The sequence below is a fragment of the Ornithorhynchus anatinus genome, chromosome 4 (assembly GCF_004115215.2).
Source record: "Ornithorhynchus anatinus isolate Pmale09 chromosome 4, mOrnAna1.pri.v4, whole genome shotgun sequence".
Classification (NCBI taxonomy): domain Eukaryota; kingdom Metazoa; phylum Chordata; class Mammalia; order Monotremata; family Ornithorhynchidae; genus Ornithorhynchus; species Ornithorhynchus anatinus.
Window position 1 is genome coordinate 132,611,575 of NC_041731.1, and position 20,846 is coordinate 132,632,420.

The window sequence follows — 20,846 nt, forward strand, 5'->3', positions numbered from 1 at the left end:
AAAGCTTTTGCGGATACCATGGACTGCCCAAAAGATAAATGGATTTTAGAGAAAATTAAACCCAAGTGGTCTTTGGAAGGGTAAACGGTTCGACTTAGATTAGCGTATTTTGGACGCATCATCAGGACTGATTCTCTGGAGAAGACACTAATGCTAGGAAAAGTCCAGGGAAAACATGGAAGCAGCAGCCCGGCAGCTAAATGGGGAGAGACCATAACAAGGAGTCCTGGGTTCTAATCACAGCTCTGCCACTTCTCTGCTTTGTGACCTTGGGCAAATCACTTCACTTCTCTGGGCCTCAGTTCCCTCATCTGGAAAAGGGGGGTTAAGATTGTGAGCCCCATGTGGGACAGGGACTGTGCCCATACTGATTACTGATTGAGAAGCAGCGTGGCGCAGTGGAAAGAGCACGGGCTTTGGAGTCAGGGCTCATGAGTTCGAATCCCAGCTCTGCCACTTGTCAGCTGTGTGACTGTGGGCAAGTCACTTAATTTCTCTGTGCCTCAGTTCCCTCATCTGTAAAATGGGGATTAAGACTGTGAGCCCCACGTGGGACAACCTGATTCCCCTGTGTTTACCCCAGCGCTTAGAACAGTGCTCTGCACATAGTAAGCGCTTAACAAATACCAACATTATTAACATTATTATTACCTTGTCTCTTCCCCAGTGCTTAGTACAGTTCCTGGCATATAATAAACACTTAACAGATACCATAAATAAAAAGAGGGCACTCAAATGCTGTGGCTAATCTTCTTACCATGCCTCATTTTCAACTGTCCCGCCATCGACCCCTGGCCCGTGTCCTACCTCTGGCCTGGAACGCCCTCCCTCCTCCCATCTGCCAAGCAATCACACTTCCCCCCTTCAAAACCCTATCAAGAGCTCACCTCCTCCAGGAGGCCTTCCCAGACTGAGCCTTCCCTTTCCCTCTGCCCCTCCTCTCTTCCCCATTGCCCCTACTCCCTCTCTCTGCTCTTCCCCCTTCCCCTCCCCACGGTACTTGTGTATAAATGTATATATTTATAATTCTATTTATTTTTATTAATGATGTGTATATGTATCTATAATTCTATTTATTCATATTGATCCTACTGATGCCCGTCCAGTTGTTTTGATCCCTGTCTTTCCCCTTCTAGACTGTGAGCCTGCGGTGGGCAGAGATTATCTCTCTTTGTTGCTGAATTGTACTTTCCAGGCGCTTAACACAGTGCTCTGCACACAGTAAGCACTCAGAAAATACGATGAAATCAATGAATGGAAAAAGTGAGCTTTCTGGAAAATGCCAGAGGGGAGGGTGGCAAGGATTTCACCTTCTGTATTTTGGTAATCGCAGTTTCAATGAAAAGGTATTGAAAGCTGAGGGAAAACACTGTTTATAGGCTACCGAGGATTTCATTTAGAGTATCATTTCTGTTATGAAACCTCACTCCTCCTCCTCAGGGGGTGGCAAATTTGATCTATTCACGGATGTTAAGCCGGAAACTCGTTCCAGAAAGTTTCACTATGGGAGCAATATTTTAAACGTGGTCACACCGGATGAAAGGCATTTTTCATAGACAGAAAGTGTAAAAATTTCAGGGAGACACATCCCTCACCAGATCTTTACCCTCTCTTTTTGCACTCAAAGCCAAAATCACTTCACTTGTGGGCAGAGGGTCCAGGGAGAGGGGGTCGCTGGGGTGACGGGGGAGAGGGGGAAGCAAATTGGAAAATTTAGAACTGTAAAAGCTAAGTGGAAATCCCACCCCTTTGCTCTGATTCTCAGTAATAATCAGATCGCTGTTTACATAAGCACATGCGTTAACCGCTTCAGGTTGCTGTACTGTAGTTAGGAAATTTCCAAATTACCATTTAGGGCATAATTGACAAGAAGCTAGATGGTACTTGAGAGGCCTGAAAAAGTTAAATTATTTCTTAATTAAGAAATGATTAAAGCCTATAATTTGCTGCTGAGGAGAGGGAGTCCCATGCCCAGAGCAGTGCTTGGCACATAGTAAGCGCTTAACAAATACCCTAATTATTATTAGATATTTAATAGTGAATAGCTTCAGGGCTAGGTTCTTTGTGAGGCAGCCATTACGTAGCAATTAGCAAGTTCTCTGCCCAAGAATTATATATAATGATGGTTATTGTGAATATGCTAGGTGCCAAACATTGTGCTAAGTACTGTGGCAGCTGTCAGATAATCAAATGGAAGCCGGTTGTGGGCAGGGAATATGTATGTTCACTGTCATTTTGTAGTCCACAAAGCACTTGGCACAGTGTTTTTCACACAGTAAACGTTCTGTAAATTAGAGAAGCAGCGCAGTGCACTGGTTAGAGCACAAGTGTGGGAGTCAGAAGGACATGGGTTCTAATCCCAGATCCACCTCTTCTCTCCCATGTGACGCTGAGCAAGTCTCCTCACTTCTCCAGGCCTCAGTGACCTCATCTGTAAAATGGGGATCGAGACTGTGAGCCTCACATGGGACAGGGACTGTGCCCAACTCGAATTGCTTGTATTCCACCCCCGTGCTTAGTATAGTGCTTGGCACATAAGTGCTTAATAAATATCACAATTGTTATTGTTATAGTTGAATGAATGGAGATAATCCCCCCGGCCCAGGTTCACAATATAAGAAGGAGCGAGAGCCGATGTCATAAATCCATTTTTTCAGATCAATCAGTGGTATTTATTGAGCACTTACTGTGTGCAGAGCACTCTACTAAGCTCTTGGGAGAGGACAATATAACAGATAGGGTAGACATGATCCCTGCCCACGAGGAGCTTACAGTCTAGAGAAAACTAAGATAAGGAAACTAAGACCCAAGGAGTTAAGCAATTTACTCAAAGTCAATCAATCAATTGTATTTGTGTGCCTACTCTGTGGAGAGCACTGTATTAAACGGTAAATCAGATCAGGATGCTTCGGCACCTAAAGCAGGTCAGGATAGCTTCCGCTATCTGTATTCATTCAATCAGTCAGAGTGAGCATTTCCTGTGTGCAGAGCACTGTACTAAGGGCTTGGGAGAGTACAATATGACAATAAACAGTCACGGTCCCTGCCCATAGCAAGCTTAAGTCCAGACCGGGGGAGACAGACATCGATACTAATAAAATGACAGATATGGACATAAGTGCTGTGGAGCTGGGAGAGCGGGGAGAGCAAAGGGAGCAAGTCAGGGTGATGCAGAAGGGAGTGGGAGATGAGGAAAAGAGGGGCTTAGTCAGGGAAGGCCTCTTGGAGGAGATGGGTCTTTGGTGAGATTTTGAAGAGGGGTAGAGTCATTGTCTGGTGGATTTGAGGAGGGAGGGGGTTCCAGGCCAGAAGCAAGGCATGGGCCAGGGGTCGAATGTGAGACAGGTGTGATGGAGGCCCATTGAGGAAGTGAACGGCCGCAGGGGAGCGGAGTGTGCGGGCTGGACTGGAGAAGGAGAGAAGGGAAATGAGGTTGGAGGGGGCAAGGGGGTGGACAGCTTTAAAGCTCGTGGTGAGGAGTTTTTGCTTGATGTGGAAGTGGATGGGCAAACACTAGAATGTTTCGAGGAGCAAGTGACATGTCCTGAATATTTTTATCAAAAAATGATCCAGGCAGCAGAGTAAAGCATGGATTGGAGTGGGGAGACGTAGGAGGCTGGGAGGTCAGTAAGGAACCTGATGCAATCATCTAGGTGGGGTAGGATGAGGGATTGTATTAAAATAGTAGCAGTTTGGATAGAGAGGAAAGGGAGGATTTTAGCGATGTTATAAAGGTGGAACCGACAGGATTTAGTGATGGACTTGTGGGTTGCATGAGAGAGAGGAGTCAAGGATAACCCAAGGTTGCGGGCTTGTGAGATGGGAAGGATGGTGGTGCCATCTATACCGATGGGAAAGTCAGGGGGAGGACAAGGTTTGGGTGGGAAGATATGGAGCTCTGTTTTGGACATATTAAGTTTGAGGTGACAGGAGGACATCCAAGTAGACGTGTCTTTTAATGTCCGAGACTGGGCCTGGGAGTCAGAAGGACCTAGGTTCTAATCCTGGCTCCGCCACACGTCTGCCATGTGACCTTGGGCAAGTCACATAACTTCTCTACGCCTCATTTACCTCATCTGTAAAGTGGGGATTGAGACTGTCAGCCCCGTGTGGTTCAGGAAATGTGTCCGACCTGATTTGCTTGTATTCATTCACTCCTTCTGGGGAAGCAGCGTGGCTCAGTGGAAAGAGCCTGGGCTTCGGAGTCAGAGGTCATTGGGTTCGACTCCCGGCTCTGCCACTTGTCAGCTGTGTGAATGTGGGCGAGTCGCTTAACTTCTCTGTGCCTCAGCTACCTCATCTGCAAAATGGGGATTAACTGTGACCCTCACGTGGGACAACCTGATTCCCCTGTGTCTACTCCAGCGCTTAGAACAGTGCTCTGCACATAGTAAGCACTTAACAAATACCAACATTATTATTCATTCTACCATATTTATTGGGTGCTTACTGTGTGCAGAGCCCTGTACTAAGCACGTGGAAAGTATAATTCAGCAACAGAGACAATCCCTGCCCACAACAGGCTCACAGTCTAGAAGGGGGAGACAGACAAAACAAGTAGACAGGCATCAATAGCATTAAAATAGATAAATAGAATTATAGGTATATACACATCATTAATAAAATAAATGGAATAATAAGCACAAGTGCTGTGGGGTGGGGAGGAGGGTAGAGCAAGAGGGAGGGAGTCGAGGTGACGGAGAGGAGGAGCAGAGGAAAAGGGGGGCTTATTCTGGGAGGAAAAAGGGGACCTAGTCTCCACCCCATTGCCTAATACAGTGCTCAGCACATAGCAAGTGCTTAACAAATGCCACAATGTCTGTCTCCTCCTGTAGACTGAAAGCTCCTCATTGACAGGGAGGCGTTTCTAACGGCTCTGTTGTATTGGACTCTCCTAATGCTGTGAGGTCCCGAGTGGTTAACTCGGTTTCGGAGATGATGTTAGAGCGTTGGTGTGGTAGGGCCACTGAGGGAATGATCTCCCCAACTTAGTGAGAAGCTAGATAGTTTAATATACAGCGTGCAATCAACAGAAAATCAAAGATTCGGCTATAGCATCAAATCAAACTGCAACCCGCCCAACCCAAACATAGAGTTTTCCTACTAGGAGGTGATCAGTTGCTCAGTGGAAAGAGCCTGGGTTTTAGAGTCAGAGGTCATGCGTTCGAATTCCGGCTCTGCCACTTGTCAGCTGGGTGACTGTGGGCAAGTCACTTCACTTCTCTGGGCCTCAGTTACCTCGTCTGTAAAATGGGGCTTAAGACTGTGAGCCTCACCTGGGACAACCTGATTTCTCTGTATCTACCCCAGTGCTTAGAACAGTGCTCTTCACATAGTAAGCGCTTAACAAATACCAACATTATTATTATTACCAAATACTTTGCTCAGTTTGGGCAATTTGGGTTGCCAGCTCGATTTTCTTTCTTCTCCTGCTCTTCTTCTTCTCCAATCGCTAATCTGGCGGGCCCTCCACCCTGGCAGGATGCCATAAGCAGAAGGCTGGCGGCCGTGTTAGTTAGTCGAGAGAGTTTAGGAAGTAGATTTAGGGGTCAAGTTCATGTTAGAGAGAGAGTCTCAAGAAGTGGGTCCTGGGGTCGAGTTAATGTTAATGCTGGGATCTTTAGCATAGCCTATTTTCCTCCTACACTCCATCCCGGCCACAGTTAGAGCCTGGCCCTGGATCATTTTTCATTCATTCATTCATTCAGTCGTATTTATTGAGTGCTTACTGTGGGCAGAGCACTGTACTAAGTGCTGGGAAAGTACGATTCAGCAATAAAGAGATACAATCCCTAAAGATTGTGTCCAGGCTGTAATAATAATAATAATGATGGCATTCGTTAAGCACATACTACGTGCCAAGCACTGTTCTAAGCGCTGGAGGTATACAAAGTAATCAGATTGTCCCACATGGGGCTCATAGTCTTAATCTCCATTTGACAGTTGAGGTAACTGAGGCACAGTGAAGTGAAGTGACTTGCCCACAGTCACGCAGCTGACAAGCGGCGGAGCCAGGATTCGACCCCATGATCTCTGACTCCCAAGGCCGTGTTCTTTCCACTGAGCTACGTGGGCGGGGGGACAAGCCTGACATCCACTACATAGGGGCAGACAACAGAGTATTAGGTGAATCAATAGCCATTAAAAAAAAAGGGAATAAAACACCATGTATTTTCATTTGATCTTTGCTTGGAGCCTATCGGCACATCTGGCTGCTGTCACGAGAAGCGACATGCTGAAGGGCATTAAGTTTACCATGTTGTTTTACACAAGGTATAAACTGTACTCATCAAGTGCTCAATACAGTGCTCCACACATTGTGAGCACTCAATAAGTGCCACTGATTGCACCCATCACCATGCTATATATGTAAAATAGCCTTCTCAGGCACTTTTTTAATGCTATTTGTAAATCAAAAATCCCACAGTATTTATCGAGGGCTTATTATGAGCAGAGCACCCTCTCAATCAATCATATTTATTGAGTGTTTACTGAGTGCAGAGCACTGTACTAAGCACTTGGAAGAATACGCTATAACAGAGTTACTAGATACATTCCCTTCCCACAACGAGTTAAGCAAGCTCAATAAATATGATTCAATGAATGGATGTGCAGAGTACTGTATTGAGCGCTGGGGTAGAAACAAGATAATCAGGTTAGACACAGTCCCTGTCCCACAGGGGGCTCAGAATCTTCATCCTCATTTTACAGATGAGGTCCAAAGAACGGCTCTATTTATCTTGACTCTATTTATTGCCATTGTTCTGGCCTGTCCGTCTCCCCCGATTAGACCGTAAGTCCGTCAAAGGGCAGGGACCGTCTCTATCTCTTACCGATTTGTCCATTCCAAGCGCTTAGTCCAGTGCTCTGCACATAGTAAGCGCTCAATAAATACTATTGAATGAATGAGTGAAGTGATTGGCCCGAGGTCACCCGGCAGAGAAGTGGCAGGTTGGGGATTAGAACCCAGGACCTCTGATTCCCAGGCCCGGGCTCTTTCCACTAGGCCACACTGCTTCTGCCGGCCCTATGCGGCACCCCCGCCTACTTGCTTCCTCGTTGCGCTCTGGGCCCGGCAGGATGGAGACGGGCGAAGCCGAGAGGGCACGAGTGAAGCTCCCCAAACCGCGGGCTTCCTGGCACGGCGGGCCAAGTCTGCCAACCGGCGGAGCCACGTGCTCTTTCCTCTGGACCCACAGTTGAACCCAAAGAGAAACACGGAGAAGCCCGTCTCCTCCAGGGGGTCTTCCCTGATTTCAGCCCTCTTTTCCCCTGTTCCCTCTCCCTTCTGCAATGTCTACACACTTGAATCTGTGAGCTCTGGACAGCTGATATTCATTCAATCGTTTTTATTGAGCACTTACTGTGTGCAGAGCACTGTAATAATAATAATGTTGGTATTTGTTAAGCGCTTACTATGTGCAGTGCACTGTTCTAAGCGCTGGGGGAGATAAAGGGTCATCAGGTTGTCCATGTGAGGCTCACAGTCTTCATCCCCATTTTAATAATGTTGGTATTTGTTAAGCGCTTACTATGTGCAGGGCACTGTTCTAAGCGCTGGGGGAGACACGGGGGAATCAGGTTGTCCCACATGGGGCTCACAGTCTTAATCCCCATTTTACAGATGAGGTAACTGAGGCCCAGAGAGGTTAAGTGACTTGCCCACAGTCACACAGCTGACAAGTGGCAGAGCTGGGATTCAAACTCATGACCTCTGACTCCAAAGCCCATGCTCTTTCCACTGAGCCACGCGCTGCTTCTCATTTTACAGATGAGGGAACCGAGGCACAGAGAAGTAAAGTGACTTGCCCACAGTCACACAGCTGACAGGTGGCAGAGTCGGGATTCGAACCCATGACCTCTGACTGCCAAGCCCGGGCTCTTGCCACTAAGCCACACTGCTTCTCTCACTGTACTATGCACTTGGGAAATACAATATAATATGCAGACACATTCCCTACCCACAACGACCTCATGCCTCCGACCCCAACCCCACAGCACTTAAATACATATCTTTAAATTATCGTTATTAGTTTTTTATTTGTTAAGCATTTACTTTGTGCTAGGCACTGTACTAAGCGCTGGAGTTAATACAAACTAATTCATTTGGACACAGTCCCTGTCCCACATGAGGCTCACAGTCTTAATCCCCATTTTACAGATGAGGGAACTGAAGCCCAGAGAAGTGAAGTGACTAGTTCAAGGTCACACAGCAGCAAAATGGCAGAGCCAGGGTTGGTACCCAAGTCCTTCTGATTCCCAGGCCTGTGCTTTTTCCATTAAGCCACGGTGGTTTATATTTTATACATGACTTATTTAGTCATATAATGTTTATACGTCGACAATATCTATATATCTCTCCCCCGATTAGACAGTAAACCCGTAACAGGGCAGGCATTGTCTCTCTCTGTTGCCGAATTGTACATTCCAAGTGCTTAGTATAGTGCTCTGCACATAGTAAGCGCTCAATAAATACTATTGAATGAAAATACTATTGAATAAATGAATAATGTCTTTCTCCCCCTCTAGATTGTAAGCTCATTAAGGGCAGGGAACATATCTGCTATTTCGGTGCAGACTCTGAAAAGCCAGTTGGAGAGCTACTGGAGGGAAGAAGGAAGGCCAAATAGAAGAGGCTGAGGCCGGGATGGCAGTGTGGCCTAGAGGATAGAGCCCGGGCCTCGAAGTCAGAGGACCTGGGTTCCAATCCTGGCTTTACCACGCATCTGTTGTGTGACCTTGAGCAAGTCACTTCACTTCTCTGGGCCCCAGTTCTCCTGTTCTCCCTCCTAATTAGGGAAACAGCATGGTCTAGTGGAAAGAGCAAAGACCTGGAAGTCAGAAGGACATGAGTTCTAATCCCAGCTCTGGAACTTGTCTTCTGTTTGACCTTGGGCAAGTCATTTAACTTCTCTGGGCCTTAGTTCCCTTATCTGTAAAATGGGGAGTAAGACTGTGAGCCCCATGTGGTACAGGGACTGTGTCCAAACCGATTACCTTGTATCTACCCCACTCCTTAGTAATAATAATAATGATAATGTTGGTATTTGTTAAGCCTTTACTACGTGCAGAGCACTGCTCTAAGCACTGGGATAGATACAGGGTAATCAGGTTGTCCCACATAAGGCTCACAGTCTTCATCCCCATTTTACAGATGAGGTAACTGAGGCACAGAGAAGTTAAGTGACTTGCCCACAGTCACACAGCTGACAAAGGGCGGAGCCGGGATTCAAACCCATGACCTCTGACTCCCAAGCCCTTGCTCTTTCCACTGAGCAACGCTGCTTCTCTAGTACGGCGCCTGGCACAAAAAAAGTGCTTAAGAAATGCTGTAATAATAATGGTGAAGAACATGGGCCTGCTGGGAGTCAGAGGACGTGGGTTCTAATGCCACAGGTCTGCTGTGTGTCACTGGGCATGTCACTTCACTTCTCTGAGCCTCAGTTATCTTTAAAATACAGATTTTAAACCTCATGCTGGACGTGGACTGTATCCAATCTGATAACCTTGTATCAACCCCAGGGCTCAGAACAGTGCTTGGCACAGCGAAAAATGCTTTACAAATACTTCAGTTACTATTATTATTATTATTGTTATTATTATTTAGACTGTGAGCCCCATACAGGACAGGGACTGTGTCCAACCTAATTCACTTGTATCTACCCCAGGCTTAGAAGAGTGTTTGACACATAGTAAGCGCTTAAATACCATAGAAAATATGGACAAGGAGAGTAGTTGGGAGGAAAATATTGCCTTTCCCTGATGTAAATGATGACTTTTATTTTATTTTTTCATGGTATTAAGTGCTTACTATGTGCCAGGCATTGTACTATGCGCTAGAGTTAATACAAACTAATTCAGTTGGACGCAGTCACTGTCCTACATGGGGCTCACATTCTTAATCCCCATGTTACAGATAAGGGAACTGAGGCCTAGAAAAGTGACATGACTTGCCCAAGGTCATAACGCAGACCAGTGGCGGGGCAGGGATTAGAACCCAGGTCCTTCTCACGTTCAAGCCTGTGCTCCATCCACTAGACTAAGCCTCTTCCCCATTTATTCAGCCGTCCGCTAAGAATCGTTCAAAGCTCTGGGCGAAACACGGATCATCCATCAGCCAATCGTCTTTATTGAGCACTCACTGTGTGCAGACCACTGAACTCAGCACTTGGGAGAGTACAGTACAACGGAGACGGAAGGCATGTTCCCTTCCTAAAAAGGAGCTTATAGTTCAGAGGAGGAGACAGATAATCATATAAATAAATTGCACATATATTAATAAGTTCTAGGGGGCTGAGGGTTGAGTGAATATCAAGGGATGAAAGGGTAAGATTGGAGTGTATAGACCCAGAAGGGAGAGGGAGTAGGGATGATGAGGGAAGTCAGGGAAGGCCTCTTGGAGGAGATGTCATTTTAATAAGGCTTTGAATGTGGAGAGAGTCGTGGTCTGGGGGATATGGAGGTGGAGGAAGTTGTAAGGAGGATGTAGGCAAGTGGTGAGACAGATGACATAGAAGTAAGTGAGTGAGTGGGTATTAGAGGAGCAAAATGTGTCAGCCAGGTTGTTGTAGGAGGGCAGCGAGGTAAAGTAGGAGGAAGGTAAGGTGCTTGAGTGTTTTAAAGCCCCGATGGTAAGGAGTTTCTGTTGGATACAGAGGTGGATGTGTAACCCCTGGAGGTTCACTTTAGACACGGTCCCTGCCCCCCTCAGGGCTCATGATCTATGGGGTAGAGCAGGGATTTGATCCCCAATGGACTGATGAGGAAACCAAGGATCAGAGAAGTAAAATGACGTTCCTGAGGTCACACAGCGGGCTGGGGGCAAAGGCTGGGCCCCCAACCCCGGTCTTTTCACCTGCAGTCCTGGGTTCTTCGCACTAGGCCGAGCCTCCTTTCTGGAGAGGAAGATACTGGGAGGACAGGCTGGGAGGTTGGCAGGAGTGCTCCTTAGGAAGACTTATGTAGGGGGAGGCCCTGTGGTCAGTGGAAAGAAAATGCAGGGAGGTGGCCAACCCTTAGAGCACCAAACACTGATTCAAAGCCCTCGATCCCCTTGCCCCCTGCTACCTCACCTACCTGTTCTCTTACTCCAACCCGGTGCACACACACCGATCCTCTAATGCCAACCTTCTAACTCTATCTTGATCTCATTTATCTTGCCACCGACCTCTTGCCCACGTCCTGTCTCTGACCTGGCACACCCTCCCTCCTTATATCTGACAGACAATGACTCTCCCCGCTTCAAAATCTTACTGAAGGCCCATCTCCTCCAAGAGGCCTTCCCTAAGTCCTCTTTTCTTCTTCACCCAGTCTCCTAATAATCATCATAATGGTATTCGTTGAGCGCTTACTATTTGCCAAGCACTGTTCTAAGCACAAGGGGAAGATACAAGGTAATCAGGTTGTTCCACATGGGGCTCACAATCTTAATCCCCATTTTACTGATGAGGGAACTGAGGCACAGAGAAGAGAAGGACTTTCCCCAGGTCACACAACAGGCAAGTAGCAGAATAAGGATTAGAACCCAAGTCCTCTGACTCTCAAGCCCATGCTCTTTCCACTAAGCTACACTGCTTCTCTTCTGCATCACCCTGACTAGCTCCCTTCTTCCATCCATGCCCCATCCCCCCTGCACGTATTATTAATATTATTATGGTTCTTGTTAAGCACTTACTATGTGCCAGGCAGTATAATAAGCTCTGTGCACGGGGAGGGAACTCAAGCAAATCAGATTGGACGTAGTCCCTGTCCCACGTGGGGCTCACAGTCTCAATCTCCATTTTACAGATGAGGTAGCTGAGGCCCAGAGAAGTGAAGTGATTTGCCCAAGGTCCCTCGGCAGACCAGTGGCGTGGTGGGGATTACTCCCAGGCCCTCGCTCTGCTAGGCCACGCTCCCGCGTCTCATTTATGTCCATAGCTGTTATTTATTTATATTCTTGTCTGCCTCCCCCTTGAGACTATAAGCTCGTTGTAGGCAGGGAATGTCAGTTTATTGTTCGAGTGTACTCTCCCAAGCGCTTTGGACAGTGCTTTGCACTGCATTAAATGCAACTGACTGACTGACCAGTTCCACTGTAATTGCTGCGATTGTCTGTCTCCGCCTGTTAGACTCTGAGCCCGTTGTTGGGCAGGGATTGTCTCTCTCTGTTGCCAGAATTGTACATTCCAAGCATTTAGTACAGTGCTCTGCACACAGTAAGCGCTCAGTAAATATGATTGAATGAATAAATGAAAACACCACCCCCAAAAAGAACACAAAGAGGAAACTTCTATGCAGGCAACAAAAATGTGAAATAGAACATAAAGGATGATAGCGTCAATAAAATGGTAATATAATCCATGAAATAACCCCCCCGAGGAGAAGCGTGAAGCTCTTTGATATTTCTTTATTTTAACATTTTAGTATCCAAACGGAGAGGTTTGAGCCAAGTTTTAATAATTCATCTACGGAGGAGTTGTTCAGGTATTGAATTTACAGTTGGAAAAGGAAATGACTATAGGAATGTGTTTTTACCTCAAGGTTTTCTCATCTTTATTATGTGGAAAAGTATCTTTTGTTATCTTGGCATTCATTTGCGACTACCAGAAGCAGCAGTGGCCTGGGGATCATGGGCCTGGGAGTCAGAAGGACCTGGGTTCTAATCCCGGCACAGCCACAGTAGCAACAGTAATGGTATTTAAGAGCTTACTGTGTGCCAGGCACTTTATTATGCCCTAGGGTGGATACCAGCAAATCAGGTTGGACCCAATCCGTCCCACATGGGGCTCACGGTCTCAATCCCCATTTTACAGATAAGGGAACTGAGGCACAGAGAAGTGAAGTGACTTGCCCAAGTTCTCACAGCAGACAAGCGGCAGAGCCAGAGTTAGAACCCATGACCTTCTGACTCCCAGGCCTGAGCGGTATCCACTATGCCATGATGCTTCTCCACGAGTCTCCTGAGACCATGGGCAAATCACTTCACTTCTCTGGGCCTCAGTTACCTCAGATGAAAAATGGGGATCCAAACTGTGAGCCCCACGTGGCACATGGACTGGGTCCAACCTGATTAGCTTAGATCCACCCCACCACTTAATACCTTGCCTGACACATAGTGTTTAATAAATATGATTAAAAAAAAAACTATGAGACATAGAAACATTTGGAATCTCCCATTTGAGAGCTCTGGATGTGTTTTTATGAGGCACACATTGCACCCGGTTCTGCTAATAAATGAGAATTAATAGTAATAATTATGGTACTTGTCAAGCACTAACTATGTGCCAAGCACTTTTCTAAGCACTGGGGTGGATATAGAGAAGCAGCGTGGCTCAGTGGAAAGAGCACGGGCTTTGGAGTCAGAGGTCATGAGTTCGAATCCCAGCTCTGCCACTTGCCAGCTGTGTGACTGTGGGCAAGTCACTTAGCTTCTCTGTGCCTCAGTTACCTCATCTGTAAAATGGGGATTAAGACTGTGAGCCCCACGTGGGACATCCTGATTCCCCTGTGTCTACCCCAGCGCTTAGAACAGTGCTCGGCACATAATAAGCGCTTAACAAATACCAACATTATTATTATAATTATTATATAAGAAAATTGTGTTGGACAGAGTCCCTTCCCACGTGGGGCTCACAGTCTCAATCGCCATTTTACAGATTTGGTAACTGGGCCCTGGAGAAGTAAAGTGACTTGCCCAAAGTCACACAGCAGACAAGTGGCAGAGCTGGAATTAGAACCTCTGACCTTCTAAGTCCCAGGCCTGTGCTTTTTCCACTGTGCTATGCTGCTTCTTACTACAGGGAAAGTAGTAAGGTCCTAGAAATCAGAATTTCATGGATTGTAATCCCAACTCAGCCACTTGTCTGCTGTGTGACTTTGGGCAAGTCGCTTCATTTCTCCGGGCATCAGTTACCTCATCTGTAAAATGAGGATTGGGACAGGGACTGTGTCCAACATGATTTTCTTATAACCACCCCACTGCTTAGAATAGTGTCTGGCATATAGTAAGCATTTCACAAATGCCATAATAGTAATTATTATTATTATTACTACACCATGCTACTTCTCAATAAATCAGTGGATTGATGAATCACACTGGCCTGGATGTGAAGAGCTTAACAGTAATGATTGTGCTATTTAAGTGCTTACTATGTGCCAGGAACTGTACTAAGCATGGGGGTGGATACCGGCAAATCTGGTTGGATGCAGTCCCTGTCCCAGGTGGGGCTCACAATCTCAATCCCCATTTTACAGATGGGGTCACTGAGGCCCAGAGAAGTGAAGTGACTTGCCCAGAATCACCCAGCGGACAAGTGGCAGAGCAGGGATTAGAACCCATGATCTTCTGACTCCCGAGCCCGGGCTCTATCCACCACGCCACACTGCTTCTCTTGCTTATTGAACGCTTATTGTGTGCAGAGCACTGTACTAAGCCTTGCTGCTTCCCAAAAAGGTTCTGCTGGGAACGAAACAAGGGAAATGGAAATTTGTGTGGAAAAATGTCTGTCACGTTTGATCCACCTTCCCCCAGGTTGTAGAGAGGAAATGTGTCTACCAACTCGGTTATCTCGTTTTCTCTTCAAGCACTTAGTACAGTGCTCTGGACGCAGTAAGCACTCAGTAAATATCATTAATTGAGTGATTGAAGCCCCAGAATTCTCATGGAGTCAGTGACTGCTATAAGATGATGTTCCCATAACACAAGGTTCTTCACGAGCACCAGCCCTGCCACGTTATCATAGAACTCCCTGTAGCTGAGACCTTTCTATTCCTCGAACTCGGTCCCCCTGAGAGGCAGGGGTGGGGAGGGGGCCCAAGGGATCCCCGCCACCCCAGCCTGTCGGACAGGAGAAAGTTAATGATGAAAAGCAGCATGGTCTAGTGGATAGAGCAAGGGCCTGGGAGTCGGAAGGACCTGAGTTCTAATCCCGGCTCCTCTACTTGTCTGCTGAGTGTCCTTGGGCAAGTCTCTTCACTTCTCTGGGCCTCAGTTGCCTCATCTGTAAAATGAGGATTAAAACTGTGAGCCTCATGTGGAACAGGGACTGTACCTAAACTGATTAGCTTGTATTTACCCCAGTACATAGAAGAATGCTTGACACAAAGTAAGCGCTTAACAAATACCATCATCATCATGGTATTCAGCATTTACTATGTGCTCAGTAGCGGGGCAGATCCAAGACAATCAGATTGGACCCAGTCCCTGTCCCACATGGGGATCACAATATAAATAGGAAGGGGAACAGAAATTGATTCCCCATTTTACTGAACATCATTCATTCTTTCAATTGTATTTACTGAGGGCTTACTGTGTGGCACAGCACTGTACTAAACACTTGGGAGAGTACGATAGAATAATAAACAGATACATTCCCTGCCCACATTGAGTTTACAGTCTAGAGAGGGAGACAGACGTGAATAGAAATAAATATATGACAGATTCGGACTTAAGTGGTGTGGGGCTGGAAGGGGGGGATGAATAAAGGGAGCAGGTCAGGCTGACGCAGAAGGGAGGGGAAGAAGAGCAAAGGAGGGTTTAGTCAGGGGAGGCTTCCAGGAAGAGATAATAATGATAATAATTATGGTATTTGTTAAGCGCTTACTATGTGCCAAGCACTGGAATAGACACAAAGTAATAATAATGATGGCATTTGTTAAGCGCTTACTATGTGCAAAGCACTGTTCTAAGCGCTGGAGAGGATACAAGGTGATCAGGTTGTCCCACATGGGGCTCACAGTCTTAATCCCCATTTCACAGATGAGGTAGCTGAGGCACAGAGAAGTTAAGTGACTTGCCCAAAGTCACACAGCTGACAAGTGGCTGTGCTGGGATTTGAACCCATGACCTCTGGCTTCCAAGCCCGTGCTCTTTCCACTGAGCCACGCTGCAAAGTAATCAGGTTGGACACAGTCCCTTTCCCACATGAGACTCACAGTCTTAATCCCCATTTTACAGAGAAGGTAACTGAGGCCCAGAGAAGTGAAGTGACTTGCCCAAGGTCACCCATCCAGCAGGGAGCATGCTACTCCTTCAGTCAAAAGTGGGAAGAAATGGAAACCAGAAAGCAAGAGTGAAAAGAGTCAAGAGTTTCTGGGAAACGTGATTTGGAAACGAAACTGGTGAATAAGGAAAAGGAATGCCCCTCTGTAAATTAGCATGAATAACGAACCAAGCCCCAGAGACGGGATGAAGGAGTAGCTCCGTCTTCTGGAAAATGTCTGGAGGGAGAAAAATAAATGAGAGGGATTAATAAACAATTATACAACTGTCAGGAAAGCTGCTATTCATGGAATATTGAAAAACATTTCGGATAGACCTGGCGACGTTTGAAGCAGTTTCCCTCTACCGTAGGAGGAACATTTTGACCTAAAAAGGACGCAGTCTAGCAAACAAGCGTGATTTCTAAGAAGGCAGAGAATGGGGGGAAATGTGGTCTGGAGAAAAGCAGATGTGGGCCCTGACTTCCCAACAAAACCAGAAACCTCTTGTAAGGAGACCTGGGCTGGAAGGCAGGACACCTAGTTTCTACTCCTAGCTCTGGCCCTGAACTGCTGTGTGACCTTGGGCAAAGCATTCACCTCTCTGAGCCTTGTTTTCCTCAACTGCAAAGTGGAAATGAGGCATCCCCTCTCCCTCCCTTTTAGATTGTGGCTAAGGGCTGTCTAATCTGCTTCTCTAGTGCTTGACACTTCTCAAAAATCTCCGGTGGTTGCCTATCAGCCTCAATATCAAGCCAAAACTCCTCTCCATTGGTTTCAAAGCCGTCCATCCCCTGGCTCCCTCCTACCTCACCTCCCTTCTCTCCTTCTCCATCGCAGCCCGCACACTCCGCTCCTCTGGCCGCTAACCTCCTCACTGGTGCTCCTTCTCACCTGTCCCTGGCCCACGTCCTACCTTTCTCCTCACATCTGCCAAACCTGCTCACTTCCCCCCTTTAAAGCCCTACTGAGCGCTCACCTCCTCCAAGAGGCCTTCACCTCTAGAGGTGAGGGGAGAGAGGGCTTTAAAGTAGATGTTAAGGGGTTTTTGAATGACGTAGAGGTGGATGGGCAACCACTGGAGGTTCTTGAGGAGAGGAGAAACATGTCCTGAGTGTTTTTATCTAAAAATGGTCCAAGCAGCAGAGTGGAGTATGGACTGGAGTGGGGAGAGACAGAAGGTTGGGAGATCAGCAAGGAGGCTGATGCAGTAAACCAGGCGAGATAGGATGAGTGATTGTATTAAATTAGTAGGCGTTTGGATGGAGTGGAAAGGTTGGATTTTAGCGATGTTTTGAAGGTGGATTTAGTGGTATATGTGGGTTGAATGAGAGAGAGGAGTCAAAGATAAAGCCAAGGTTACGGGCTGGTGAGACAGGAAGGATGGACCCGCCTTCGTATCCCACCTCTTTCAATCTTCTGCTGTAGAATCTTGGGCAAATCACTTTTCTGTGCCTCTTTCTTCATCTGTAAAATGGGGAAAAAATAATAATAATGATCACCGAGGCATTTAAGTACTTATTATGTGCTAGGCACCGCACTAGGCAGTGGAGTAGATGCAAGCTAATCTGTTTGGGCACAGTCCATGTCCCCCATGGGACTCACAGTCCCCTTTTCACAGATGAGGTAACTGAGGCCTATTGAAGTGAAGTGACTTGCCCAAGGTCTCACAGCAGACAAGTTGGCGGAGCCAGGACTGGAACCCAGTCTTTCTGATGCCCAGGCCTGTGCTCTATCCACTAGACCATGCTGCTTCTCTATCCATTGTATATCCTTCTTCCACTGATAGGAAAGCAGCACCAACTTTGTTCCGAAGCTTTTATATAATTTGGGTCTCCTAGATGCAGTGAGTGGCTTTCTTTATCAAGAAACATATTCATTAGTCTACGTATACTAGACATTTGCTACGCGTCAAGCACTGTGTTCTCCGTTGGGGACGAGAGAGGATAAATATATTGGCTGGGTAGCAATATATTGATTTTAGTTTCTGTCTCCCCGACTAGGGTAAGCTGCTGAAAGGTACAGATCATTTCTAATCACCCTGTTTGGACTCTCCCAAGTGCTCAGTACAGTGTCATGCACACAGCAGGAGCTCAGTAAATACCACTGATGGATACAGCCTGTGCTCAACACGGAACTTGCAATTTGAGGGAAGGTATTCATCGAGGTATTCATTACACTCTTGCTCTGGGCCACGCACTCTGTAATAATAATAATAACAATAATGTTGGTATTTGTTAAGCACTTACTATGTGCAGAGCACTGTTCTAAGCGCTGGGGTAGATACAGGGTAATCGGGTTGTCCCACAAGAGGCTCACAGTTAATCCCCATTTTACAGATGAGGGAACTGAGGCACAGAGAAGCGAAGTGACTCGCCCACAGTCACACAGCTGACAAGTGGCAGAGTCGGGAGTCGAACCCATGACCTCTGTCTCCCAAGCCCGGGCTCTGTTCACTGAGCCACGCTGCTTCTCTAAGCACTAAGCACTGGGGTAGATACAAGGTAACGAGGTGAGACGTAGATATTGAATCCCCATTTTACAGATGAAGAAATTGAAACCCAAGGAATTTAAGTGACTGGTCCAAGGTCAGAAAGAAGGCAAGTGGTGCAGGCAGAATTAGAACTCAGGTCCTCTGACCCGAGAAAAGATAGAAAGAGCTAGGTCATACTCCTTCATAGTACCTTACACCCCATGGGAGTTCAATTAATATTACTACTACAGTAGAAGAAACTGAGGTCCAGAGAGGTTAACCTACCTGCCCCAAATCACACAGCAGGCCAAAGTCAGAGATGGGCTAGGCCCCAGGGCCTCCTGACTTCTGAAGGAAGTCTCTTTCTGTGTTCTTTCCACTAGGCACCCCCACTCTCTGTCCAAACACCTTCTGATGCCCAAGCGCTTAGTACAGTGCTCTGCACACAGTAAGCGCTCAATAAATACAATTGATTGATTGATCCCTGGAATTTTCCCACTGAGAAAACAGGAAGGAGCATGGCCCTGTGGATTGAGAAGAGGCCTGAGAGTCAGAGGATTAGGGTTCTAATCCCGATTTCGTTACATGCCTGCAGTGTGACCTTGGGCAAGTCACATAACCTTTTCCTTCTCCTCAGTTACCTCATCTGTAAAAGAGGCGTTACATTCATTCAGTCATATTTATTGCGCATCTAATGTGTGCAGAGCGTGGGGAGAGTACAATATAACAATAAGTAGATACATTCCCAGCCCACAACGACCTTATAAATCCTCCTACTTCCTACATAAACTGTGAGCCCTATGTGGGGAGCTCCCCTTTTCCCTCCGCTCCCTCTACCGCCCCTTCACCTCTCCGCAGCTCAACCCTCTTCTCCCCCCTTTCCCTCTCCTCCTCCCCCTCTCCCGTCCCCTCCCCTCGGCACCGTACTCGTCCGCTCGACCGTATATATCTTCATCACCGTATTTATTTTGTTAATGAGATGTACATCGCCCTGATTCTATTTATTTGCTATCGTTTTAATGAGATGTTCTTCCCCTCGATTCTATTTATCGCCATTTTTCTTGTCCGTTCGTCTCCCCCGATTAGACCGTGAGCCCGTCAGAGGGCAGGGACTGTCTCTATCTGTTACCGATTTGTCCATGCCAAGCGCTTAGTATAGTGCTCTGCACATAGTAAGCGCTCAATAAATACTACTGAATGAATTGTATCCAACTTGCCTAACTGGTATCTACCCCGGTGCTAAGAACAGTGCTCGGCACATAGTAAGCATGTAACAAGTTCTTTATGAAACTACCATAATAAGAAGCAGCGTGGCCTAGTAGATAGAGCCCAGATCTGGCATTTAGAAGGACCTGGGTTCTAATCCTGGGTCTGCCACATGTCTGCTGTATGACCTGGGCAAAGTGACTCTACTTCTCTGTGCCTCACTTCCCTCATCTGTAAAATGGGATCAAGACTGGGGTGTCAACATTGGACCAAAACTGTGTTCAACCCAATTACCTTCTATCTACCCCAGCGCTTTAAGCAGCATGGCTCAGTGGAACAAGCACGGGCTTGGGAGTCAGAGGTCACGGGTTCGAATTCCGACTCTGCCACTTGTCAGTTGTGTGACTGTGGGCAAGTCACTTCACTCCTCTGGGCCTCAGTTCCCTCATCTGCAAAATGGGGATTAAGACTGTGAGCCTCACGTGGGACAACCTGATTACCCTGTATCTACCCCAGAACTTAGAACAATGCTCTGCACATAGTAAGTGCTTAACAAATACCAACATTATTACATTCATTCAATCGCATTTATTTAGTGCTTACTGTGTGCAGAGCACTGCACTAAACGCTTGGGAGAGTACAATACAACAATAAACCACCATTTCCTGCCCACTATGAGCTTACAGTTTACAAGGGGAGACACAGTTGTCAATATAAATAAATAAATTACAGATATTTACATAAGTGTGTGAGGAGCGTGGCTCAGTGGAAAGAGCGTGGGCTTTGGAGTCAGAGGTCATGTGTTCGAATCCCAGCTCTGCCACTTGTCAGCTGTGTGACTGTGGACAAGTCACTTCACTTCTCTGGGCCTCAGTTCCCTGATCTGTAAAATGGGGATGAAGACTGTGAACCCCACGTGGGACAACCTGATTCCCCTGTGTCTACCCCAGCGCTTAGAACAGTGCTCTGCACATAGTAAGCGCTTAACAAATACCAACATTATTATTATTATTAGGAGGGGAGTGCCTTGTACATGATAAGCACTTAACAAATGTCACTGATGTTATTATATCCACCCCAGTGCTTAGAACAGTGCCTGGTACACAATAAGCGCTTAACGAATGCCAGATTATTATTATTCTGAGAAGCAGCGTGGCTCAGTGGAAAGAGCCCGGGCTTTGGAGTCAGAAGTCATGGGTTCGAATCC